This window comes from Stenella coeruleoalba (assembly GCF_951394435.1).
Source record: "Stenella coeruleoalba genome assembly, chromosome: 1".
Lineage (NCBI taxonomy): Eukaryota > Metazoa > Chordata > Mammalia > Artiodactyla > Delphinidae > Stenella > Stenella coeruleoalba.
The window spans coordinates 159,798,145-159,824,224 of NC_137169.1; the positions used below are offsets into that span (position 1 = coordinate 159,798,145).

The following is a 26,080-nucleotide window of genomic DNA, read 5'->3' on the forward strand; positions in this document are numbered from 1 at the left end:
AATGGGAAACAGAACAGAATGGTGAGGAAAAGACTGCTATCTTTCATCCTGGCTCTGTCACTAACCAGCTGGGTGACCTCCAGCAAGCTATATGACCTCACTGATCCTTGGTTCCCTAGTCTGTTAAAATATTTGCTTCCTTGTAGGGTAGCTATGAGGGGTCAAGTAAAAGGTAATGTATATAAAGTGCCAGGCACAAAGCCTGGCTCACGGGGGTAAGGAGGCGATGGAGCAGTGATCATCCCTGCCCCCCTCCCGCCCCATTCCCCATCCTGAGAAAGAGCTTCTCCCATCGACTTGTCCTTCTCGCCTTCTCTATCCCCCTCCTGTATGAATTTGTCATGCTCCCAGTGCCTGCTGCGCCATCTGCCTAGTACCACAGTTCTTTGTGTAGTTCAATATGTCTCTTTGCCCATCAGACAATAAGTTCCTAGAGGACCAAGACCCTCTTACTCTTTCTGAAACACCTCACCACCTGTCAGAGGTCCTGGCACACAGTAGAAGCTTGGTAAAAGTCTACTGAGCTGGGCTTCCCTGGTGGCGCAGTGGTTGAGTGTCCACCTGCCGATGCAGGGGATGCAGGTTTCTGCCCCGGTCCGGGAAAATCCCACATGCCGCTGAGCGGCTGGGCCCATGAGCCATGGCCGCTGAGCCTGCTTGTCCGGAGCCTGGGCTCCGCAACAGGAGAGGCCACAACAGTGAGGCCGCGTACAGCAAAAAAAAAAAGCACCTACTGAACTGAAATCAGCTCTGGAAATTACTCCTCACAGTGCAGCCTCCTGGATTCTTGGTACCTTAGCAAAGACAGGTGTCACCTCCAGCTGTCAGGGTGAAGAGGCAGCCAGCCTCCCTGTGCCGCTCTCTGAGGTTTGGTAATCAGGAAAGGTTTTCCAAAGGTACCATATTTAAAATCCCCGCTTCTGCACCCCACCCCATCTCCCACACCACCCCCACACCCAGAGCCCAGTGTAAAGCGTTCAGATATGCCACCCCTGGGAAGGGGGTGGAGGATCCTCCCTGGCCCCTGTCCATCCCTTCCCTAGTGAGTCCCAGGTTTGGACAGCACACCACCGGGAAGATCATCGCTAGGGACCGTTGCCCAGAGAGCGTAGGGAGGTGGGAGGAAATCATTTCGATTTCTCTCTGGAAGCATAAATGCTTTTTTAATTGCTGTCAAAGGCGGCTCCTTAGGAATGTATTATTGATAGCGATTGAAATGAAAGAGACGGAAAAAAGCAGCAACCTCTCCCTTGCTGGCTCACTGCCCTCCCTCCCCTGTCCTCCCACCTACCTTCTTCCCTGGGGCCTGAGGCGGCCCACTCCTCAGAGCTCACAGGCCTCTTTCTCCACACCCCCCATCTCTCTCCCCCGCACCTGCCTCCTCCTTTCCTCTTCCCCAGCGTTCCTGACTTTCTGTCTGTCCCTCTGCCTGCCTTGCAGTAGCTCTGTCACTCTCACCCTCCGCCTCTTCCCTTAGCCTGTCTCCGGGTTCTCCAACCTCACGTCTTGCTTCTCCTCACCCTGCTGTAGATCCCTGGCCCACCTAAGTTCCTGCCATTCAGCCATTGCTTTATTCTCTCTCCTCCCTTCCTTTCCCATTCCAGCTCCTCTAAACACTGCGTTCTTACTTTCCCTTAGCCCCTCATTCTCTCCCTTTTCTGCCTGGGCTCCTTTTTTGGGGGCCTTGGACCCTCACCAACAAGGAGAAAGGCCAGGCTATCATGTGGTTTGAGCTGTTTCCTGACCACCAAACTTAGGATTTGAAATTTTTATTTCCATCCTCCGATTGTACCTAGGCCTCTACCCATTCCCCAGATTCCCAGCCTTTAATCTTCGGTTCGTGTCAGTCGGTCCACTGAACTTCTGTCTATCCTGCTGGCTGTGTTTGGGGCCAAAGCCAGCAGTACCCAGGGAAGCTGCTCCTGAGGATGCCAGGTGTAGAAAACCCCCACGCTCCCTGCACCACTCACACGGGTGTCTCTTATCCTGTGCCATCAGCGGCTTCTCCTGCAGTAGGTCTCAGTTGCACCTCTCTGTTTTAACTGGAAGATGCCCCGGGTTCAAGTGTGGGCCGGACCCAGTCTCTCCAGCAAGGGTCTCCTGTGCCTTTAAGAAAGCAGGAGCCTGGGGCTCCCCTGGTGGCGCAGAGGTTGGTTAAGAATCTGCCTGCCAGTGCAGGGGACACATGTTCGAGCCCTGCTCCCGGATCTGGAAGATCCTACCTACACACCACGGAGCAACTAAGCCCGTGTGCCACAACTACTGAGCCCATGTGCCACAATTACTGAGCTTGTGTTCTAGAGTCCGTGCTCCTCAATGAGAAGCCACCGCAATGAGAAGCCCGCGCACTGCAACGAAGCTCTCCGCAACTAGAGAAAGCCCGCGCACAGCAACGAAGACCCAATGCAGCCAAAAATAAATTAATTAATTTTAAAACAGGAAAAAAAAGAAAGCAGGAGCCTGCAGGCAGCACCAGCTCCTCCCCTCCCCCTTCCCCGGCTAGGGGGAGGGGAGCAAAGATGGATATGCCCGCAGTGCCCCCTTCAGAGGAGCTCATAAATAATGGCTGATCTTCCCTCGGGGGACAGGAACCGTTCTGCTCTGTGGAGCCTGGGAAAAGGGTGACAAGGCTAATTTATCTATCTCCTCCTGTGCTCACACACCAGTGAGAGAACAAACCACTTTCCCCTCTTTCCTTGCCCGGTACTCCCTCCCAGAATCTGTGAGAGAAAGGGAATGGGATGAGGAAGAGAAATGCACCAGTCTCCTGCTTCCCTGAGGCTTTGGATATGCCCACCCTTCACCACCGCCCCAAACTGGTTACAGAGCAGCCTCAGAGCAGCAGACACACCCACCCTCCCTCCAGATCTCCACTCACCTCTCACCCCACAGAGCCAGCGGCCATGGTCAGAGCCTACCCCACACCCCAAGGAGCCAGAGCACTTGCTGTGAAAGCAAACCTAGCTGCATATGATGCTCACGCAGTTTTAGGTTTTAGACCAAAATGCAGTGGACTCTCCAAACCCCTCTGACAGTCTTCCAGTTCCTTCTTCTCCTCCCATGTGCCTCAGCACCCCCTTCCCTCCCCACAGAACCACCCCCACATTGGGCTCTCCACAACCCACCAGTTCAGCCAGCTCACAGTTGGCTTCAGCTCAGCTGCTCTGCCCCGACTCATTTCCACATCAGTGCTGCCAGGTCATTGCTTCCACCTGCCTGTTACGTCCATGGCCTCCACAGGGAGGGGTTTGAAGCTAAGGAAGAAGATTTCTGAGGCTGCACTCTTTCACTATACTATGTCTTAATCCTACCCTCACTCGGGACAGGCCATCCTGAAGGGCACACCACCACCGTCATTACCACCCTACCCCCACCCAAGGCCAAAGGCAGACTGGCTGGGACCCTAGGCCCCTTAACTGCTGCCTTGGGGGTAAGGTAATGTCAGGTCTGGCTCCTAATGAAGATGTGGGGAGGCAGGCAGGGATCTGGAGAAGCGCACTGTCTCTGTGCTAGTCATCACCGCAGCAGATAATCAATTAGCAAGGGCTTTCAGCAGTGGCCAGACCCCAGACCTGGGCCACCCCAACCTATCCCTATCCCAGGCGACCTCTGTTGTTCCCCCTGTGCTCCCTCCACCAAGCTAACACGTTTCACCAGTCAGGACTGCTGAGATTTACTGTCGTTCCCAGGGGCTGATTGATCTCTATCTCTCCAGCTCTCTTTCTCATCTCTTTCCCTGCAACTCTTTTCTGCATCTCTTCGTATTTTCTCCCCATTTCTTCCATTTCTTCTCTGCCTCTCCCCTGCTCTCTCTCTCTCCCTCAGACCCCGGCTGCCTCTTCTTTCTCCCTCCTTTCTTCCCTCCTCCCACTCTCCTCCAGGCTTCATTGCCCCCTCTCCTTAATCCCTCCCCACCTCCCAAACCAGCACCACCTTGCCTCCCGTGACTATATTTAGCTCAGAGGCGGGGTTTTACAAAGGCGCCTCAGGAGCTGGCGTCTAGGCTTGAAGGGTCTGTCAGTGTTTCCATAAGAGGCTCAGCTGGAATGAGTTTATAAGTGAGCTGTTTCCTTTCCTTACCGGCACCAAGTCCTGGGCTGAGTGAGGGCGGGGAGGAGGGCTTCAAGTACATTGAAGCGTTCTCCCCAGAGGTGGGTAAGCTCTTCAGGAGAGAAAGAAACTGCAGGTTAATTTGGAGGGCAGCGACCAGGTGCCCAGGTGACCAGGCAAATTAGGACTCTGCCAGTCCGCCTGCTAATGCAGGAGACACAGGTTCGAGCCCTGGTCTGAGAAGATCCCACATGCCGTGGAGCAACTAAGCCCATGCGCCACAACTACCGAGCCTGCGCTCTAGAGCTCACGAGCCACAACTACTGAGCCCGCACGCCTAAAGCCCGCGCTCCGCAACAAGAGAAGCCACCGCAACGAGAAGCCCACGCACTGCAACGAAGAGTACCCCCGCCCTCCACAACTAGAGAAAGCCCGCGTGCAGCAACGAAGACCCAGTGCAGCCAAAAATAAATAAATCAAGTAATTAAAAAAAAAAAATTAGGACTCTGCCATGGGTTAGGACTTTCAGGAGCCTAAGGATAGGGCCCATCCTAACCACAGAGCAAGCAGTAATGTGACCTGAGGGGAAGTGGCTCAAATGTCGGCTACTGGTGTGTGCCCAGACCTTACTGTGCGTAAACATCCATCCATTCATTTCCTCCTGAGGTCTGGGGGATGGCTTGGAGTGAGAGGTAGGGCCAGCATTATAATGCCCCTTTTGCAGATGTGGAAATCAAGATCCAGAGGGAGAAGTAATCTGTCCAAGGTCACAGCTAATTATTTCATTCATTCACTCACTCCATCAGATATTTAGTGAGCACCTATTACCTACAGATGTCGTGTTCTATACTGGGCATACTCAGTGACAGCTAGAACCGGAACCCAGGGTCGGGATACACAGGCCCATGAGTTCTCTATGATGAAACCACAATGCAGCCTTCAGGCCAGAGTTATTGGTTCAGCTGCTAAGTGGTGGTTGAGCCTGAGCAGTAAGCAAAGCCACGGCCCTATATGGACCATCTCCAACACTTTCTTTGGCCTTTCCCCTCCCTGGCTTGAGAGGGGCCCCACTGCAGAGTTCCTTTGACAGGTGGGCAAAGAACAAGAGGAAAGAGAGCCTGAGCCAGCAGAATTCTTGGCTCCTTGGGCCTTTGTAGGTACTTTACCTTTCTAAGCCCAACCACAAATGCCATATTGACCACCCCACGGGAGGCCGGGTGGGAAGAAATCCTGACTGAGTTCAGAGCAGGGCTTCAGCAAATGAGAAGAGGTATGGGGCGGGGGCGGGCAGGGAGGACGGGATTCCATTCCATCCATTTTTCCACCTTTCTGTGACAGAGCAAGTTACTTCCCAGTTTCTCTCTAGTGCCACACCTATTTCTTCCTCCTTGGCTGGGAACGTCGTCGTTTATAACGTGAGATCTTGTGGATGGGTTAAAGGACCGGGGAGCCGGGAGAGTTGTTCAGGACTTGTAAGAAGGACCATGCGGTGACTGGATGTGCAGTTTCCCTAAGTCTCATCCATCCATCCATCCACTCAACCTAATTTACTGGACACCTAACAGACAAAAGCTGCCGTGCATTTTTCCTCTTTCTCTGGCTTCTTTCTCTTCACGAGATCTGCGGGTAGGAAGGGGGAGACTTTTTAGAGGTCATTTCTTCAGCAGATAGACTGATTTCCCCAGGTAGCTCGCACCTATAGTGAATAATCTTTGCCGCCCAGAAGCTTTTATTATGTTGAACCTGAAGGCCTCCAGCACCATCTAAGCTGTGTTCACCGCCTCCCTGACTCTTCCATTTCTCCTCTTTGCTGCCCTGGTTTTCATTTGTTTCCTCATTCTCATGGCTCCGGGACAGAGCTGTGGACTTCAAGTCAGAAAACTTCCTTTTGAATTCCAGCTCTGTCACTCACAGTGGAATGACCATAGCCTTCAATTCTTTGAGCCTCAGTTTCTTCCTCTGTAATGAGTATAATAATAATACCCAGTTGCTGTGAGGATCAAATGAGATAATGAATGGGACGCAGGTTTGTAAACTGCCACACTCGTGTGAAAGCTTAGCACTAATTTCCCCTGTTTGTTGGGCACCACAGAGAGAGGAGCCGGGAAAGCAGCAGAACTCCAGGTCAATGCATCTGAATTGGAACTCTGCCCTCTGGCTCTCCTGGCGACCCTGGGAAAGTGGCATAACCTCTGAGCCTCGGTTTCCCCATCCGAAAAGGAGGAGTCATTAGACCCATTTGCGTCCCCTAGCTGAGGAGGTGAGTTGCTCATAATCAGTGTTGCTCAGTCTATTTCAGAGACACTTCTGAGCTCACCACTGTCAATTACAGTTTATTGAGCACACAGATGCAGTCTCCTGGGCTGGATAAACAGATCTTTCAAAGGTCTAGGCCTAGCCCAGCCCTGCCAAGGAGCACAGCAAGGTACCTTCTCACCACACATGGCCTCTGCTCCTGGATGAACTGACCTGAGCAGAAATGACAACTGGGTCTCTCTCCTGGCACAGGCCACCAAAGCCAGTGAGACCCTAAATGATCAGAAAGAAGGAAGGGGTTCCTCATCATATCTGGGTCCTCTCTTCTGTGGAGATCTACTGACCTCTCCTTCTCAATGTCCTTTCTGCTTCTGCTGTCCTCCTGGAGGTGTCTCAAGGTGACATCGTGGCAGGAACCTCCTAACTGGTCCTCACAGCTTTGGCCTCGCTTTTCTCCCATCCATCCCACTCACTGCTGTCGAATCAATCTTCCTAAAATACTCCTGTAGCCTCTTGGTTTCCTGCTTGGCACCATGATTCCCCATGGCCTAAAGGATAAAGTTCAAGCTGGATGAGGTCTGACGTAGAGGGAAAAACAATTTCAGAACCAAGAGAATCCTGGCTCTGCCCTTGACTGGAAGGTTACTGCAACCTGTCTGAGTGTCAGTTTCCTCAACTGCCAAATGAGGCCCATAGTACTGATATCCTAATACTGTGATTCAACTTTAAAATACATATAAGGCACTGTGCCTAGGCCATGGAAGTCACTCAGTACGCATTAGCCCCCTTCTGCTTTCCTCGCTGTTGCTTCCCTCCACATCCCTCCACAAGACGCACAGAGTGCACCTAACTGCAACCGCACCCTGGGAATTCTGGGAGACAACCAATACACCATGTTTACAAGGGCCAGGAGAGGGCCACTGAGAAGAAGGTAAAGGGCTTTGGGATAATGAGCAGGCTTCTGGCACATCAGGCTTAAGGCTTCAAACGAAAAGGGACGATAAAACTTGTTCCAAGTACTGTGAGCATATGGGGAGCTCCAGAAAGGCAAGAAACTCACCTGAAATGACAACTCCTGTTCTTGATGTAGAAGAAAGGCTTTTTTAGATAACTGAGCACATCACTTAAATGGCCTTGGCTCAGCTCTTGGGGAACCTGGTCCATGTTCTTTTAAAGAAGAAACTAAAACCAAAAACCAAAACAAATGAACAAACAAACAAAAAAAACAGGCAATATTAGCTACAGAGTTCCTGCTCCAGCAGCCAAGAGCCCCGAGGAGCCCGCGGACATGGGGCCAGTGGGCGCAGCAACATCAAGATGACTTCATTTACTGAGTTATCAGAAACCACGATGTCTGCCAAGAAGGAGTATGAGTCACCAGGACCCACAGGAAGGAGGGCCAGGGGTGGGGTGGGGTAGGCAGCATGACAGGGTAAGAAAAGCAAGTATTCTGAGGACACACAGGTTCAAATACTGACAGAGCTCTGGGGCCTTAAAGTCTCTGCGCCTCAGCTTCCTTATCTTTAAAAACCCGGGATAACCTAAATGCCGATTGCATAGCATTGTTTTAGGGATTAAATGAATTAATCTGTGCAAAAGACTTCAGCAATAAATGTTACTTATTTTGACAGCTGAGTTCTTAATTTTCCCCAAAGTTAGAGAAAGAAGGGTCCCATTATCTCCTCATCTTCCACTGCCCCTGACAAGAATCCTTGGCTTCAATTAGACGGACCTCAACTCTGATATTCTTCAGAGGGATTTTGCTCCCCGAAGTCTGGGCCTCCCTGAGTTCCAGCCACTCCCTGGAAAGTCAGACCCACTTGGTCCAGATCCTTCAAAACTTCAAGACCTGCATCAATCCAGACAGACTTTCCCTGACAATCCCAGTGCCAGGCATCTTGCCATCCTCGGAACACCCACAGCACTTCCCTTCTGATTCAAGCAACGACAAATCACAGACCATATTCTGGGACATTCTTTGTCATTCACATCTCATTTTATTATGCTGTTGGGTAATTTTCATGGGTGTAAGTTTTTACAGCCAGCTACACCATAGCCTTTTTTTTGTTTTTCTTTTAAAGAAGATGTCGGGGGTAGGAGTTTATTAATTAATTAATTTATTTTTGCTGTGTTGCGTCTTCTTTTCTGTGCGAGGGCTTTCTCTAGGTGCGGCGAACGGGGGCCACTCTTCATCACGGTGCGCGGGCCCCTCACTATGGCGGCCTCTCTTGTTGCGGAGCACAGGCTCCAGACGCACAGGCTCAGTAGTTGTGGCTCACGGGCCTAGTTGCTCCACGGCATGTAGGATCCTCCCAGACCAGGGCTCGAACCCGTGTCCCCTGCTTTAGCAGGCAGACTCTCAACCACTGCGCCACCAGGAAAGCCCCCCACCATAGCCTTTTAATAACTCTTCCTGCAGCTACAACAAAACTAGTCACATACTTGATGCTAAAGCTATTTTGAATGAGCAAAGGAGCTGAGCTTAGCTAGACCATTAGGCTAATGAGATCAGGGCTTAGGGTCCAGGCTATAGATGGTTCTCAGAGTCCAGGCCACCCAGGCTGTTCTGTGCTGCTGGTCAGTCAAGGATGGGACAAGTGAGCATGAATGAACCTTCCACCACTTCCCACCACCACAGCCAGAACAAAGGCACCTGCCCTGCAGAGGGGGCGCAGAGCCTTTTCCTCCTTCACCTTACTGCTTTCTGTGATACTGATCTAGTTCAAAGCGACTGGGACCTTGTAGGAGAGGAAACGACCACATGGAACCGGATTGAGACAGCAATGCAGATGCTGCTGCACAGACTAGGGCTGGAGAAAACCTCAGGCAGGCTAGGACTAGAGTCCAAAAGAACAAGTGTCTCTGTGCTAATGTGAAAGTAGATGGTGCTGGGTATCTAATCAGCCTGATAGGGCACAGCAGCGGGTAATGCAGGGGGCAGCCAATTGTTTGGAGTCCATGAGGGTGGTGGCTACTGGGAGAGCAGTTGAAATACAGAAGGACCCCAGCCAAGGTAGCATCCAGGCTTGGGGAGGCACCTGTGGACTGGGCCACAATCGAGCTGAAGACAGAAAGGCACTGGTTCCCTGTCTGATTGGAAAGGGCTCCCAGAGGGGACACAGGAGCCTGGTGGGTGTAGCTGACTCATTAGTCCTAGGTTGGAACATTCTTCAGCTTCCCTCCCTCAGGCATTTCTAGCTAGGATATTCTTTCTTTCATCTCAGCACAGGCCAGAGGGGAAGAATATTGTGGAGATAATTAATACAAGCCCTGCTTCTCTCAACGGTAATTCAAAAACTGGATATGGCCAGAAGCCAAGAAAGGTACAGGAACCAGGGAAGACGGAGGGAAGGAACAGACAAAAGGAGTGACTGACAAATCTGTCTGCAATACACCGAAGAGTCCTGTTAGTCTAATGCATTAAAACAATACCTTGCATGTAGAGAAATCCCCTAATAGGGTGACCTGTCCAAAGTGTGACCTTTAGATGTGATAATGCATACCTGCAAAATTTCAGGTCCTTTGCTCTTGTGGGTAAAACCACACCCAGATGATTTCCTGAATGGTGGGATCTTGGATAGAAAAGGATAGAAGCAAGACCTCCAGGTATTGTGGAGTTTTGAGGCAAAGAGTACAGTTATTTCAGTATCAGGAGTCAGAAGGTGCAGGGTGGACAACATCTCAAGAGGCTGTACAATTGCCCATTGACGGACTGCTACTCCCTCACCCAGTCTTAGTAACCTACCATCCTTAGGGCTGTTCCTGGGAGTCAGTGCAGCTGGGGCCACCCTAAACTGAGGACTTTGCTTCTGAATCCCTCCATGGCCTCACCTGCCCCATCAGGACAGTAGTGTCTGGAGGCTTGCCCCTTCCTCCATCATCTATACACTCTTATCCTGATGAAGTCAGGCTAAACCAAACTCCAAGGACAGCCTGGAAGGGGAAAGGAAGTAAGAAAAGGTCAGTGTATAGCAGGAGATGTAGGAGGAAGAAGAATTCACTTCTGTTCCCTGAGGCTAGTGGGAAAAGGCAACTTTTTTTTTTTTTTTTAATGAATATGGGCCTCAGGTCCAGTATTAGTCAGGACTTTTCCCACTGCAATGAAAAGAACCCATCTATACCTGGCCTGAGCAAAATCCATGAGTATATCAGGCCTGGCTGCATACAGAGATCTCATAACATGGTCAGGACTGGCTTCGTTCCCACTTGCAGCTGGACTTTCTGCATTGGCTCCACTCTCCTGGAAGCATTGACAAGATGGCCCCACAACTCCAGGTGTTAATCCTACTAGCTTCGATTCTACCAGAAGGGATTTCGACCAAAGTCCCAGAATTGGATCTCATTGCCAGGTTTGGAGTCAGGAGTGGGGTCAACTGTTCCCAAACTGCAAGATTTTAGCATGAGGAAGCAGTGATTTTTCAAAGAAAAATCAAAGTGCTGTTACCAGAAGCAGACAAACATACAAATGACCACTACTGACCCTATCTTTAATCAGTGGGTCAAGTTTCCTTAATATGAAAACATCCAATTTAACTACTAAAGTATGTTTCAGGGGGCTTCCCTGGTGGCACAGTGGTTGAGAGTCCACCTGCCAATGCAGGGGACACGAGTTCGTGCCCTGGTCCGGGAAGATCCCACATGCCGTGGAGCGGCTGGGCCCGTGAGCCATGGACGCTGAGCCTGCGCGTCCGGAGCCTGTGCTCTCCAACGCGAGAGGCCACAACAGTGAGAGGCCCGCGTACCACACACACAAAAAAAAGTATGTTTCAGGGTTAGGCAAAGCATTTAAATAAATGGATGCCATGAGGAACTTCTGACAAACTCCTGGACCCTCAAGAGCCAGAGTCAGTCTTATCCACCTTCGTTTCTTCAGTCTTAAAACAGCGGTCAGTGCATTTGACTTGAATACCTCCAAGGTATTTTTAAAAAACTGTGAGTTCAAGAAAAATGAAGAATGTTTAGCAAAAATTTCGTCTCTCCTGGGTGTCCAGTAGAGGTAGAAACCACTTATAAAATTCTGGTTTTCGTAATTCAGAGGATGCAATGACTTCAGATTGAGAGAGCTGTGATGAAAGCCGAGATAATTCAGAGCCCAGACAGAGGAGGTGTTGCTTCCTGTGTGGCAGAAGAAGGTAAGAGAAATATCCCTGGCTATGGACTGGGATGCAAGGAATGGGAATCCAGGAAAGGGAACTGGAAATGCGGCTGTGATAGCTGGTGTGTAAGGGAGCCCCTGCCAACCCGTCCTAGAGGGCAGAGACTGCATCAGTTACCTCATTGGGGTTGAGTTTATACACCAAGATGCCAGACCCAGTAATAAACTATTTTGTGAACTCTAAACTTCTGACTAAATGTTAAGAGAGGGCGAGTAAAGGCAGAGGGATAGGGATGGAGGAAAGTCAGAAGTCCAGAAGCCATGGGCCCAGGCTTTGGAAGAGAAAATATGGGCTTTAGAGTAAGGAAACTAGGTTTGAAAACTAGTACTGCTACATACCAACTGTGTGACCTTGGATAAGTTACTGAACCTCTCTGACTTTCACTTTCCTCTTCAATAAAATAAGGATAATGATTCAATGAAGGTAATGAGTTTTCATAAACTCAAATACAGTAGCCTAACTAAAACCTTTATCACCTTGGAAATTCAGAAGCGTCTGATCAATGGTGGGTACAGACCCCACCCAAGACTTCCCATTTCAAAGGGTTCTGAGCATTTCAACATTGTTCTGCCACAGGCAGCCTCAGAAACAGATGAGGGAGAAGAGGGTGAGTTCCCAAAGGGAGAACCATTGACCCTACTCTTCATCTCCTCACTTAATATCTGTGGCTTGCAAGGAGGTCAGAGACCTATATCCCTGTTCCTAGGCCTGGCAAAACCAAAATTAGCCCAGACCAGGCAGATGGCATGTTGCTCCTGCTTAAAGACCTCCAGGTGGCAGACTTCTCGGCCTGCCTGCTTCTGGAATCTGTTAGTTAGGATGCTCTTGTGACTAACTCCAAGCCCTCCAGCACCAACCAGAGTTTATATTCATTCAAGTATTCATTCAGCTGTTGATTCATTTTTGCTATAATAAACTACTGGGCACCTGTTGTGCTAGGTGCCATGCCAGCTTCTGGAAATACAAAATGAATAAGATGCTTTGCCCTCAAGGAGCCTGGAGTCTAGTGGGAAGGAGACACAGCAATAGACCATCATCATAGTACACAGTAAGTGCCTCAACAGAGGTCACCTCTGAACACTTTGGAAGCCCCGAGGGGCACCTAACCTGGGTTTGGGAGAGAGAACTCAGGGAAGGCATCTCAGAGGAGGTGACACTTGAGCTGAGTCTTAAGGGACTGCTGAGCAAGCAGATCTGAGCAACACTTACTTTGAGAACTATTTCTCAGCCTTTATCACACAAGAAGCCTAACAATTGGTTACTGTCAGGCTAATTATCTCATGGAGATGATATCACGCTGAAGGCGCTGGGGTAATTACCAAGCAGAAGTTACAGCCCAATGCCTGTGATTCCAGGGTGATGACAACTTGGGCACCATGGACTCTTATGGTGAATGATGCCCTAAGGTCCTTGAAGCAGGTGGTCCTGTTGGAATGCACCACAGGGGCTGCTGCAGCCTCCATGTTCAATGGAAGGTGCAGGAATGGAGGCCCGGCCCACTGGGGAAGGGTGTGGAATCATTTTCTCTTCATGAAGAATCAGCTAGATGGGATGGTGACAAGGACCGTCGGGGGAAGAACCAGATGACCTCGGGAGGCTCCTCTGATAAGAAGTTTCAGAATTTGGCTTTATTTCTAACTTATCCCAAGGATCTTGCCTCAAAGCGCTGCCATTGGTCTTTCCCTCAAACTAATTAGCCAGGTTTCACACCACCACAGGAAAGGCATCCATGCATCCCACTCCCATGCTTCTATGCCGCAGGTGTGGGGAGCCCACAGAGGCCTACAGAAGTTGAGCACTTTGCAAAAGGCCACTCAGGGAACCAAAAATAGAACATTGTCTGTGGCCACTCCAATGGGTCAGGTAAGCCACACCCCTCCAAACAATGCAAAGAAAAACAGCTTTTCCTGCCTACACACTTTCTCTCCACCCCCAACCACCAAATCCCAGAAGAAACTAAGCAGATAAATGAAGCCAGCCTAGAGCCAACGGCTGAAGCAGCCCCTATGCGCCTGTTCTTGGCTCTGGTGGACGCACTCCCTCCGGCACCCTCACTTTCAGCTCCAGCAGATGAGGGTTCCTCTAAGGCAGAACTGCAGACCCCAAATGTCAGTGTAGCACGGGGTGCTGGGGAGACTCAGTAAGTCTTAAAATGCCCCCTATCTCAGTTATCGTCCTCTTTCTGTTTCTGGTGTGTGCCTGTCAGAATCTGAATAAGAAGGATTCAGGTTAGACCTTCCAAAGAATTTACTTATTTCTAATCGATAAAAGAGGAACGTGTGATAACCCAAGGAGGCAGCAGAGTTTCCTTCTCAGGGGGATTTTGAGGAAGAGGGCGCTCTACCTGGTGAGCCTTACAAGGGTCTGTTCGGAGGCAGGGGTGTGGACAAAGTGACTTCCCGGGAGCACAGGGCGTGGCTCCTCCAGAGGTCAGGCTGAGACCCCAAGGGCTCGGGGCAGAGTGGGGCAGACAGTCGTTGGGGAGGGACACCACCCCAGCCCACAGGACCCTCCCTTCACCTGGGGTCTGCCCTCCATCTGCCTACTCTCCCTCTCCCCAACCCTCCCCACGCCCAGGTTAAATACAGGAAGTAGGTGTCCTTTTCCCAGAAATGTTCTCCATCCTCAGTCCCTGCTTTCTGGAGGCTGTTAAACTGAGATGGAGGGACTTCCCTGGTGGTCCAGTGGTTAAGAGTCCGCCTTCCAATGCAGGGGACGCGGGTTGGATCCCTGGTCGGGAAACTAAGATCCCACATGCCGCGGGGCAACTGAGCCTGCGAGCCACAGCTACTGAGCTCACACACCTCAACGAGAGAGAAAACCCGCATGCCACAACTAGACAGAAGCCCGTGCACCACGACGAAGACCAGATGCAGCCAAAAAAAATAAAGAAAATAAATAAATAAATATTTTTAAAAAAACAAAACTGAGATGGACAAGCAGACTAGCCAGACATTTAAAACCTCTCTTTCCTCCCTGCCCTGGCAACTCTGGGTTGGTCTGGACACTGTACTCATATGTTCATTGTTTCTTTTAAGTAGCACAGAAGGGTGAGGGCACAGCAGGCTTGGTCAGAATGTCTAGAACTGGCCCCACCTCTGTGACTTACTGGTTAGCAGCCCTCTCTGAGCTTCATTTCCCATGAAATGAGCGTAATGCCACCTACTTCTTAAGACCACCAGGGTGAAAGGAGATAAGGCAAGTGAGGTGGCCTGCCCATTGTCTGGCACATAAACATTAGTTGGATGAATGACTGAAAGGCAAGTGTCCAACCTAAGCGTTTGCCCAGGCCCCAGTGGGAACACTTCAGTTCACTCTGTGTTTGGAAGGGGTCATGAAGATGGGGCCTAAGGAGCTGCCTAAATAAGGGGAGAGACTGAAGGGCCCTAGATCCTGGGGTAAAAAGCCTGAGCCTCCCCTGCAGAGCAAATTCCACCCGGGGTTTCTGTGAGGGTCCATCTCCTGTGGTCTTTCCCAGGTGAAAACATGAAGGAAGGAGGATTTCTGGAATCCAGGATCCAGTGTCAGCTTGAGAACAAACCAGAGGGGTTAGAATTCATTTCCTGGGATGGAGGCAGAACTACTGCTACCTCCCCTTTGCTGCAGCCCTTCCCAGCCAGGGCTGCTCTCCCCAGGTCTCCCTGGTACCACCCAAGCCTAGAAAGCCTGAAGCCTGAAGAACCGGCCCAAGGTGTGCAGGGTGAGAAACCCTGTCACCTCAAGGTAGGGGCAAGAGCCTAGGTCAGCAGCCAGAGGAGCTCGTTACAGTCCTGCCACATGAACTGTGTGATCTCATGCAATCCTGTCTGAGCCTCGGTTCCCCAACTGGAAAATGGGAATAATAGCTCACACCCTATTCTCCCTACCATATAGGACTACTGCAAAGATCCAATTATTCTATGCAGAAAAAGCGCTTTGTAAACTGCAAGTACTGTGCAAACACGGAAGAGCTATTAAAGGCTCTGGAACAGAGGACATGTGAGATGGGACAGATTGTAAATTCTTCCTGTCTGGCAGGGGGGCCAGAAAGAATCCTTCCAATTGGTTTTGCTTTGATCTTCATTTGAAACTTAATGAGCACTTAAGGCATTGCTGACACTCTAAGTTTAAAAATTAGGGACTTCCCTGGTGGCGCAGTGGTTAAGAATCCACCTGCCAATGAAGGGGACACGGGTTCGAGCCCTGGTCGGGGAAGATCCCACATGCCACGGAGCAACTAAGCCCATGCATCACAACTACTGAAGCCCGCGCGCCTAGAGCCCGTGCTCCGCAACAAGAGAAGCCACCGCAATGAGAAGCCCACGCACCGCAACGAAGAGTAGCCCCTGCTCACTGCAACTAGAGAAAGCCCGCGCACAGCAACAAAGACCCAACGCAGCCATAAATAAATAAATAAACAAATTTATTTTAAAAAAATTAAATTTAAAAGTCATTACTTGTTCCCTTCTTTCCACACTCACTTCCTCAGCTCTATTGAGCACAACCATTAACCAAAAACTATTTTTAACTGTCACTAATTTGATGTAGACTGAAACAAATGAAAGACAAATATTTTGTTAGAAAAACAGATTATGAACCAAACTTGAGTTTAAAAAAACCTAGCTAATGAGTTCAAAATGAAATTAAAACCAAGCCACTGCAGCTTCTAAAACAACTGAACCATAATGAAGTTGGAACAGCAAAATATGCTCCCAAGTAAATCAAACTGATTCTACATATCATCAAAGGCCCTGGATCCAAAAAGCGCTTCTGGCCCTCACCTCTGCTGGTCCACGCTTTCCCACGTCAGATTCTGCACTCCTTCATTTAACAGGATGCCCCAGACGTCCCAGATGTGCTAAGTCACCAAGGATGCAGAGATAAGGAAGAGACAATCCCTTCCCTCCAGGAGCCTATGGCCCAACACACAGGTATTTCCTATTCAAACATGCTCCCACTGCCCATCGCAACTGCCTCCCCACTCTAAACCCTCTTCTGCCTGAGACCACAGAGTGAGATGGAACTCTCGGCACCTCCACAAAGCCTCATTATTGCCAGAATCAGAGCGTGAAACCAGCCATAAAACAAAACACCAAAAACCCAAAAAATAAAAGTTGAGCCCCAAAGGCCTCTGTGGTGAGGTGCTCCTGAGACCAGCCCTTCCCAGCCAGCAGAGAAAGCATCCTTTGATTTAATTCTGCATCGTACCCTTGCAGCTCAGACATGCTTTCTAATGATCTCTAAAGATTGTCCCATCATCCAGTCCTCTCCACAGGAATCCCAGAAAGTGGAAAAAAATGAGATTGTTGCTTGTCTACGGTAGGCGACCACCCACACTCAGCAAGGGGGTGAGCTGGGAGCCAGGCCTCCTGTGACGGGCCCAGCAAAGTTCCTGCAGTGGAAAAATAGCCCTGGCTTGCTGCTGCTACTGCTGCTGAGACAGCTGCTGTGATTAGCTTCTCTCCCACACTAACAGCCAGAGCTATCCATCCTTTAATAGTCCTTGGACCCTCCCAGCTGAAATCACTATTGCCTTCCAGGATAGAGTCCTCCCTATCTGGTTCCTGGAACAAACCTCACCACAGACTTGAGAGTTAGTTGTCTGAGTGCAGATGAGCTTGTCTTGGCTATCTGTGTTCTTATCTAGTTGCAGCCTTCTTTTATCTCCTGTCGTCTTGGCCCAGGCTAATACTATGGACTTCTGTCTTGATATCTCTGCCTAGCAGTCTGACCCCCAGTTACTAGCAGGTACTCTTGTCCCCCAACCGTTGAAACCAGCCTGCGGCCAAATTAATTTCCTAAGTCCTGTCTTCCAGTTTCCTCTCCATCAGTAGCCTTGTCCTGGATTATGTATAAGGACAAACAAAGGGCATGGAGGCAGAAGTTGCTTGGATAAATGCCTCTGTCTATCCTGCCTTCAGCCATCACCAGAATTGTTCTGCAGGGCAGTGGGAGGAGAGACACTGGGAAGAATTTCAAAGTCCAGCTGGAGTCCCACCAACACTAAAAAGCCTTCCCCAAAGGCTCCAGCCCATCTTTACCCTTCCCTTCACTAGACCCTCACTGGATTTTTCACCTGGATCCAAGTTTTAGACTTAATCACACACTTTGTTTTGTGATCTGTTTTATGTGTCTCCACAACTGATCAGAAACTTCTAGAAAATATGGACTATGTTAAATATAACTACATTATATAAAATTGCCCAGCATTGCACTGGGCGGGGATTATCCCTGCCTGCCACCTAGGTTTCCAAGCTACCAGACACACTGCTGCCACAGCCAGCTTGCTAAACATAGACCTGAAGTGGCCACTCAGGGCTCTGGACAGTCCATTCCCAGCCCATCTCCCAGCCTCCACTCTCTACACTTTCTGCTTCTGGACCTTTGCTCACAGCTCCACCCCAACCCGCCCGCCCCCCCCACTCCCAACGCCAAAAACAGGCTAAAGCTTACTCTTCAAGATTTTCCAGGTACCCCCAAATACCATCTCTTTCCTAGAGCCTTCTAATGTTTTTGTCAGAAGTAGTCACTCCCTGGAATTTCCAGAGAAGTATTTTCATACTCCATATTTCAACATATACTGTCTAGCACATAGTAAGCACTCAATAAATATGTTTAAAAGAATAACTAAACACCTTCTATTGTGGTTATTTATGCTATGAATATCTCTTTTTCCTCCACTAAACTATAAGCTTTATTATCTCTGTATACCTCATCTGGGCCCAATAGATGTTGAAACAGTAGACATTCAATATGTGTGTACTGAATTGAATAGTAGATATTCAGTAATGAATAAAATGAATGAATAAAATTCACTGAAATGAGTGTATCTAAGTAGTAGGTACCAGCATAAAAGGTTTCTATATTATTTAGTACAAGTGACCAAAAAACCCAGTTTAGTCTAGATTATACATTCATAATGAGTCATGTAACTAACTCATCTGTAGGAACAGCAAGGGTACAGTAGGATATGAGGTAGAGTTGATTCAAATGCTTCCAGAACTTGCTCTTTAGCTTCCTTCTCTGTCTTTCTCTGCAGGTAAGCTTTATTCATTCCTATGGCAGGCTTCTTTCATGTGGCAGGGAATATAGTCCCTCATACTTCCAGAGCTTCACTCCTCTGAGTGTCCACCGCTGGAGAGAATCAAGCCTCATTTTCTTTTTGGCCTTAAACTCAAAAATCTCAGGAAAGAATATAATTGACTCAGTTTGGGTCAGGTAGAGATGGGGCCTCTAATACAATGACAGTTCCCATATTAACAATGAGGAGAAAGACCACCTTAAAGAAGACCTGGGTCTGGGAGTGGGGAGGATATCTGCTGTTCTAGACAGATAAAACAGTAGATATTCACAGGAAGGAGAGGTATAGTCTGCATTCAAGAAATCTGGGGAGAAATGACACAGGTAATTTGGGGAACTCAAAGTGGGACTCTCAAGAGGCCAGAGGAACATACTCTGTTAACAGCTAAGGGAGAGACAAGGCTGACTGCATTTTCTTCAAGTAAGAGTCAGCTTGAGGACAGGGTCCACAGTGATGGAAGCCCACTAGACTGACCTGCTCTGGGGAGGCCATGACACCTGGATGAGGAGAGCGGGGCTAGAGCTCAAGAAGTAGAGAACATGCAAAGTCAAGGGCATGGCAGGGATAAGAAGGAAAAGGGTCTAGTCAGAGGCTAGTCAGCCAGCCATACACAACAGCCCAACTAGGAACTTTCGATGCTAGAGACAGTAACCCCCCTCTTGCCATGGTGGGGGAAGGGGCACAATTCTACCCTCCCACACTTGGCGGTTACTTTTTTTTTTTTTTTTGCTGTACGTGGGCCTCTCACTGCTGTGGCCTCTCCCGCTGCGGAGCACAGGCTCTGGACGCGCAGGCTCAGCGGCCATGGCTCACGGGCCCAGCCGCTCCGCGGCATGTGGGATCTTCCCGGACCGGGGCACGAACCCGTGTCCCCTGCATCGGCAGGCGGACTCTCAACCACTGCGCCACCAGGGAAGCCTGGCAGTTACTTTTATGTGTAGATTTATCTTTATCTTTATCCATTCTAGATTTCAAGCCCGCTGCTAAAAGAAACAAGGCACCAAGGCTCTGGGTTTCCAGAAAACACTGGAAGGCTTCAGGGGCTGGCTCAGTTATAGAGATCAGGTAGGTGACAGCCACCCCACTCCCACATTCTCCCTCCTGTCTACAAGGGGGCTGGTGTTGGGATGGGGTCGGGGAATTCTTCCCTCATCCCACAAACCCCCACCGGTGAAGGGGACACTGGGCAGATCTACCTGACACTGGCCCAGGGACCCCAGCCAGCCAGAGGCAGGACAGACTTCAGAGCCCCTTTGGGCAGCACCTGCCCTGCACAGCCTGCCTCCCTGGAACCCAAGGAGTTTGAGGAGAGGATCTAGCCTTTCAAATACTAACCAGGCATCATTTCCCGGCCCCCACATGCCAGGCAGCCAAAGCAGACTCTTCCTTTAATGGGCCCACACATCTGGCCTAAATTGTTACTCCTCCAAGACAAGTTTACGGAACAGTTAGGCAAGGCCTCCGCGCACAGCCACTGCAGACAAGCTTAAAATACACTTTAATACATTTAAAGCACCATTTCAGAGACTGCCTTTCTCATGATAAAGATGCAACTGACACTCACTGGGGACTAAAATGTCAGGCGGTTGCAGTCCGGCAGGGAGCCTGACAAGCCATTAAATCTGAAGCTCTGTTCTGCTGATTCCTTTCCTTCCATTGCCCAGTCTTCCCCAACAATTGATCTGGGCTCCTGAAACTGACATTTTGGTAGGACCTTCCAAATTCTAACAAGGTACCATCTCTATCCCTGCCATCAGTTCTTCCACTGAAATGCCCTGGGGAGTGGAGTGGGATGGACCAGAGGAGTTGGAAGAGAGGCGGGGAGTGAATGAGAGCACACCTCACCTTTGGTGTCCTCTAAATGCCAAAGAGGAGGAGACTTTCAATCTCTAGGAAAAAAGGACTGCTTGAAAAACAATCCATGATGACTTCCAAAGAGGGTGACCCTAAACTCCCCTCCACACCCCTGGAACCTTCCATCTGCTGGGCTGGGCTGGAAAGGAGAGGCACAAGGATAGGCAGGGGCTTATTCTGGATTCAGCTCCCAAAATAGATGGCAGTAGGCAACCTCTAGCACCACATTAGGAAACTCTGAGTTCCGAGCCCAGCCCAACCACTCTAAAAAGTTTCTTTACTTTTGTCTCTTTAACTTTCCCTGGCTCAGAAATAGGACATAGATGAGTTATTGAGAAATATTAGGATAGAAAAATAAAGAGAGGAAAGAAAGGACCCCAATGTTAGGACACTGGGAAGGGTGTTAATAGGCAGAGGGAAACCAGTTGTGTCTAATCCACAACTCTGTTTCTCCACGTGCACATGGTTCTTCATCCCAGGGTAGGGAGGTCGGATGGCAAAGGAGGATAGGTGTGGTGTGAGGTGTTGAGTTAGGATGGGAGGATCAAAGAGGTCTCTTCCCAAACCCTGAAGCTGTGGCCAGTCACCCGTCTCTCAGCATAGTTTACAACTCTAACCTCTGAGGTCTGTGTTAACCTGCCTGTCATTAGCATATGAATGTGTGTGTGTGTGTGTGTGTGTGTGTATGCGCCTGCTGAGGTAGGTGTGGGAATATATCAGTCAATGAAGACATGCAGCGAGAACCAGTTGATGGTGCACGTTTGCACCTGAAAGCCAGAATTTTTCAGGCAAAATCTAGGAGTGGCACTGTTGCACAATGCTGGTGGGTGTGTGGCTGCTGGGTGTGATTAACAGTTTATAGTCTATGTATAAGTGTGCATGGATGTCTGAGTGTGTGCAAACTAAAATGGAAATGTGTGCCGGAACATGATACAAGTGCAGGAGAGTACACAGGCTTTGGAGTCAGTCTGACTTGGCCTTGCATCCTTGCTCTGTTACTTACCAGGTGTGTAATCTTGGGCGAGTCACTGATCCTCAATCTCAACTCTGAAATGAAAATAATAAGACCCTTCAAGATTGCCATGAGCATTATAAACCGTATATACAAAGCTTGTGGTGCCATAGCCCACACAGAGTTGAGCTAAAAAGTAGGCAGCTGTTGGGACTTCCCTGGTGGTCCAGTGGTTAAGAATCCGCCTTCCAATGCAGGGTATGTGGGTTTGATCCCTGGTCGGGGGAACTGTGGGGAACTAAGATTCCACATGGCGTGGAGCAACTAAGCCCGTGCACCACAACTCCTGAGCCCACGTGCTCTGGGCCCCAGCGAAGATCCCACGCGCCGCAACTAAGACTTGAAGCAGCCAAATAAATAAATATTAAATAATTTTTAAAATGTAGGCAGCTATTTTCATGCACTGTGGATGTGGGTACAGAGGCAAGAGGGAGCAAAATGTGACCTGGGAGTGTGTGTATGAAATTTGGGTGAGGAGTGCGTACTAATGTGTGTGTATAAGCAAACGGTGTACAGGTGTGTGCATCTAAAGCAATGCCTTCGCCTTGTCCAGTGGGCCCCCTACTCAGACAGGGGCAGGAGGGTGGCAGGGGGCGGTCCAAGTTTTCGCAGACACCTTGGGTTTCTGGGTCCTGGGTCTAAGTGAGTAAGAGGTTGAGAGGAGCTGCAGGAAGCCAACCGCCGGCAGAAGCTTCCTTTTTTCCCTCCACCCAGCAACAGTTGAATACCGCCACCCACATCCACTCCCGCTCCACCCACACCCTACTTTGCTTTCAACAAGGGAGAGAAAGGGCGGGGAGGAAACTCCACAGGAAAGAGGATTCCTCCCCTTCTTTCCCCATTCCGCCTTAAAACAAACCAGGAAGCAGCCACAGCTCGCAATCGAGCCACCTTAACAGTGGAGTAATGGTCTGGCTTCTCGCCAAGTCCCACCCCCGTTCCGTTTCTCGCTCCTCCTCTTTCTCCTCCCGCTCCGGCCGGGCTGGTGAGCCAGAGTCTGCCCGAGTTGGCTGGAGCTGTTGCCATGACAAGCATTTTCTCAAGAAAGCTCTGCTGTTGAAACCGTCTAAAGCTGGGGGTTGAAAGGGGGCACGAACTTCCTGGGGAACTATCCCTCCGAGGAGAGTAAGACCAGAGACACCCGCCCAGCTCCCCTGCACCCTTTCCTTCCAGAAACCTGAGAGGTCCTTCCCTTTGGGAGGGCCGGGGGAGGAGACCCAGCCCACTCCCTGGTCGTGGCTGGAAAGGCAGAAGAGACCAGCCAGCATCTCCGGCGTGGTTGCCACATTGGACCGCTGGGTGGTCACCCCCACCCTACCCCTGTGCATGGACAGCCAGAGGGAGAGTCCCGCGTGGAGAAGCCTGGATCTTTGCTAGAAAGAGAGGTAGGCTTGCAGAAAATGAATTGAATCTTGATTTGTAAACTTAGTTTCTTTCTTTCCTCTCAATGGCTTCTAAAACTCCCTGAATTTCCTCTGACTAGCATATTTCTTGCGACTGGGTTTAGGGTGTGTGTACGTGTGTGTGTGTGTGTGTGTGTGCACAGATTTGTCAAATACTGTATTTCCTTCCTAGATTCAGCTCTTAGAAACCATATAATCAAACAAGTGATTTCTCCTTTCTTCCCCCCTAGTTTTTGTCATTCCTGGCCTGTGGGTGTAGGGAAGTGGAGGGACTGTATTCTTCATACCCAAATTGAGCTTTTGGAAAAAGCATTTGTTTTCCCCCATTCGTTCCTGCCCTCCCCCTCCCCCTTGGCTTGGGAATGAGACGCAGAATGGAAAACTGTTGCAAAAATATTTTCCGGGTCCGTTCCCTTTCTTGAAAGCACCAAAGAAAAACGGAAAAAAAAAATGAGTATGAAATCTTCAACAGGAAGGAGGGACACCAGTGGGGACTGAGGGAGGGGTTCACTGGGGGGATGGCTGGAGGTAGGAGCTAGGAGAAGCTGGGGGTAGGGAAGGGGAATGTACAAATTAAATTTCCTTGGCTTTGTAGAGAAACCTCAGCAATTTCTCTCTACCGCTTGCAAAACATCCTCAGACTTTCACGTCTATAATTAGTTGTGGAAAAAGCCGGGAGTTCCCTCGTACCGTTGTTGTTTGGTTGTTGTTTGAGTGTGTGCGGAGAGTCAAGAACCAACTGTATGAGTGTCTCTGAGGGCACTGCCCCATATATAGCTGTTCCCAAAGGGGAGAAGAGGTGAAGTTGGAAAGTTTGCAATTTCAAGGCTGGTGACTGTGGGGCTGGTGAGTGTTTGGTGGTTGGGGGTTGGCCACAGGCATCCTTGGGAGGGTCCCTGAGCATCCTGGGCCACTGCGCTGTCTTGCTGAAGAGCTATAAATTAAGGCCGGGATTGTCCCTCCTGCTTTCATCCACAAACATACTCACTCAAACACTTGGCTTGCTCTTGGTGTGGAAGAGGCAGGCTGGCATCCTTTCCAGACGAGTCCAGCCTCACACACTCTTCCATCTCACTGAAGGATCCACCACTCTTCTCTTGCTGGGTGTGGGGGATGCAAGAGTGGCTAACCACATCCTGGGAGAGAGTGGGCACTCTGCTGGCCAGAGACAGTACCCTCGTGGGCATTCCTGCCGGACTTACAGTAACTTGCAGTCAGTACCAGCCAGCCTGGTAGGGGGGAATCTCAGCTGAAGGAATAGGCGGGCACTCAACTGGCATCACTTGCGGAGGGGAAGTAAAATCCCACTCTACCAGGCTACCTCCTCCTCTGGGTGGGGTGTCTGGCAGGCGGTCTTAAGATTCTCTTCTCCCTCCTTGAGACTCCCCCCAGAGCTGCTCCTTCTGGTCCTTCCTATTTGGAGCCCCCCTCCTTTCTGCTCCCTCAGGTCCAGGCCCTCTTTACGAGGAAGGAAGGGAAGGGAAGAGACCTGGGTCACCCTAGGCTGCGACAGGCCACAGAGAGGGACCTAAGGGGTTAGGAGGAGCTGGGTGAGGGAAGGTTTAAGAGAAGGAGGAGGCCAGGAAGAGTTGTGGAGCTGGGTTCCCTCGCTGGTTGGCTAGGGGTGGTGGCCTGGGAAGCTGACTCTGGGAGGGGGTAAAAGGGTGCTCTATGAGGTGGGTCCTGTACCGAAGCTGGGGAGGGGGGTGGTGTGCGTGGGAAAGAAGCACCTGCCCCCTGTCCCAGCTAGTTTGGCTGGAAGAGTGGTAAAGGCAAGAGGTTAGAAACTGGAAAGAAGGAAGCAAAAGAATTGGAGGATAGCAGAAATGGGGGCCGGGAAGCAACAGGAACCAGTTTTCATCCTGAGGTTTTGGATGACTGATCCGCCTGCACCCAAGGACAGACAGCTCGTCTCTCCCTAGATTCCGCTGGAGATGGGAATGAGGCCTTACCCAGTGGGCAGGGGACCCATGACAGGATCCATGCCTTGGTTCTGTAGAAAGCCAGGGAGGAGAACCTATTTCTTTGCTTCTGCCCGGGAGCCCCCATCCTCCCTGCCACCATCTTGCAGAGGTACAAACCCCGAAATCACACCGCCCGCCACCCCACTGCCTGCGCCCTCCCATTCTGGGAGCCCATAATCCCACCGTTCCTGCAGCCGACCTTCCCGTTTTCAGTGCTCTGACTAGGGGTAGATTCTGGTAGGCTCGGAAGAACTTCTTGAGAAGCAGAGCGCGCGCCGAGGCGCCTGTCCCGTGGCCTTGAGTCGTGGGTGAGTGGGGCGGCGGGGGGGAACTCCCCGCAGCCCCCTCCCTTCCCGCCGGGGCCGCGGGGCGGGGTCGGTGCCGCCTCACACCCTCGGCCCCCTCCCCTCGGCCGCTCTGCGGCCACGCCCGGTCGCAGCCACTCCTGCAGCGCCGCTCCACCCTCGGGCTCTGCGGGAATCTGAGTACTCCTTGCACCGGGCGCTCAGAGCTGGAGCGGAGGTTACCTGCCTCTGGGGCCGTGCTGAGCCTCGGTTCCTTCCACTCCCAGTTACCATCTCCGTGTCCCTGGCTGGATTCAAGGTCAACTCGAAGGAACACAGCTCGTTTTTACCTCTAGGATTCCTAGCACCTAGGCGCTTGGTCAATGTTGGAAGAAGGAGGTGGCATTTTGGGGGAGTCTGGGAATCAGCAGATCTGGGGATCCACCTCATTCGGGCTGACTCCTAGCTTGCCCTGTGGTCTTCGGTTTCCCCCCTGCAAGGTGGAAAGCTTGCTCCCGCAGTAATGGTGGGAGGGAGTGCTGAGTCAGATTTGTGGGATTTCTACGGCTTTTGGTGTCAGAAGAAAGTCAAAATGGGAGGGCGCAGTTAGGGGCAGAACTGGCGCAGTTTGCCTGAGGTGTGAGCGCCAGAAGTCGTCAGGTGGTGTGGGGGAGGGGCAGAGGTCCCTGAGCAATGGGAAGGGGGAGCCTTACTCTTTCCCACTCTGACCGCAGCCTCTTGAAAAGAAGAGGGGTCCTGGGCCACTCAGCCCAACACCGACCCAGCAATTCAAATATTACACAGGAAACTGCCTCTTATTCAAGAATTTAACTTCTCTCAGCAACCCCCATGAGCCCTTTTCTCTTTTTTTCTATTATCCTGGCCTTGGACCCAGCACCCAGAGAGAGGGATAAGGCCTGCCCATTCCAGATCCACCAAAGCCTTGGAGGGAGGAAAGGAGGTTGTTCATTCTTGGTCCCAGGACCTTAAGAATCACGTTTGGCTTAGGTTGACACAGGTATTTGGTTTGACTTTGAAGAG

General features: G+C 50.5%; 1 protein-coding gene across 4 annotated transcripts in view; it reads left to right on the top strand.

Moving 5' to 3' along the window:
- Window positions 1-22,269: 22,269 nt before the first annotated feature.
- Window positions 22,270-26,080, top strand: part of ATP2B4 (ATPase plasma membrane Ca2+ transporting 4) — a 100,256-nt gene continuing 96,445 nt past the window's right edge. For all 4 annotated transcript variants that reach the window (XM_079945470.1, XM_079945471.1, XM_079945473.1 and 1 more), the window contains exon 1: window positions 22,270-22,773. The gene's annotated coding sequence lies outside the window, so the exon portion shown is untranslated. The remainder of the gene's footprint in view (window positions 22,774-26,080) is intronic.